Here is an 862-nt window from a genome sequence, read left to right as displayed (position 1 = left end):
CCATGTCATCATCAGATGCATCAGACTCTTCCTTCTTCTCAGCTTTCTTCTCTTCTGTAAACAGAACAAGGAAACAAATAGAATTAACAAAAGTTCACTATGGATAAAAATCATGCATTGAAAATAAGATAGTTTTTTTCCATAAAATTTATTTAACTTCGAATGTCATTAGCCCCAGATACTTTTTAAAGAGAGCTAATTTTGAATATAAGGTACTTTTAGAGAGCTAACTTTGAAAATACATAATTGACTACAATAAAGAGGTGCTCTATTAAACTGATGGCACAATGGAACAACTTGTTCTAAGCCAACAGTCTAAAAAAAAGCACTACTTATACTTCTTTATGAGAGCTAACTGCATTGTGTTAATGGTCTCTTTACTCAGAATATTTCAATTGGCATCACAACTTTCAGCCCCGAAAGATGGTTAAATTAAAAATGTTTTCATCATAGTAAAGAATTGACCTAATTTACTTGTAATTTAAAATGACAAAATGTGTGACAAAGTAAAAAAAACGCACTATTCTCTATTAAAATTTAAAAAAAAAAAAAAAAAAAAAAAATGCTAATAAAACAAATAGACCAAGTAGTTAAAAGGAATTTTGATAGGTAAGTTGAAATCTTTACTCCAGCTGTTTTCTTTTGATGATGCTTAAGATCCCTCATTATCACCCTATTGGTCAGAAGGTTTCCTTGTATTCCAAGGAGATTTGGTCTCATCTACTACTGAGTACTAAGGATATAAATCTATACTTAATTCTATAATTCTATACTTACTTTGTCTTGAAATTGAATTGTGTACTTTGTATTTGAATCGAACCCATGCTCTCCTGCACACCAGACAAACATCTTGACCACTGCC

The 862-nt window shown here is 30.7% G+C and overlaps 1 non-coding gene across 1 annotated transcript; it reads right to left on the bottom strand.

The window, feature by feature from the left end:
* Window positions 1-376: 376 nt before the first annotated feature.
* LOC113473193 lies at window positions 377-457 on the bottom strand. Its single transcript, XR_003395237.1, has one exon. It is a non-coding gene; the product is annotated as a small nucleolar RNA SNORD96 family (small nucleolar RNA).
* Window positions 458-862: the final 405 nt, after the last annotated feature.

This window comes from Diaphorina citri, unplaced genomic scaffold (assembly GCF_000475195.1).
Source record: "Diaphorina citri unplaced genomic scaffold, Diaci psyllid genome assembly version 1.1 scaffold18359, whole genome shotgun sequence".
NCBI lineage: Eukaryota > Metazoa > Arthropoda > Insecta > Hemiptera > Psyllidae > Diaphorina > Diaphorina citri.
The sequence above is the reverse complement of the archived record's forward strand: the minus strand, read 5'-3'. Positions and strand labels throughout refer to the sequence as shown.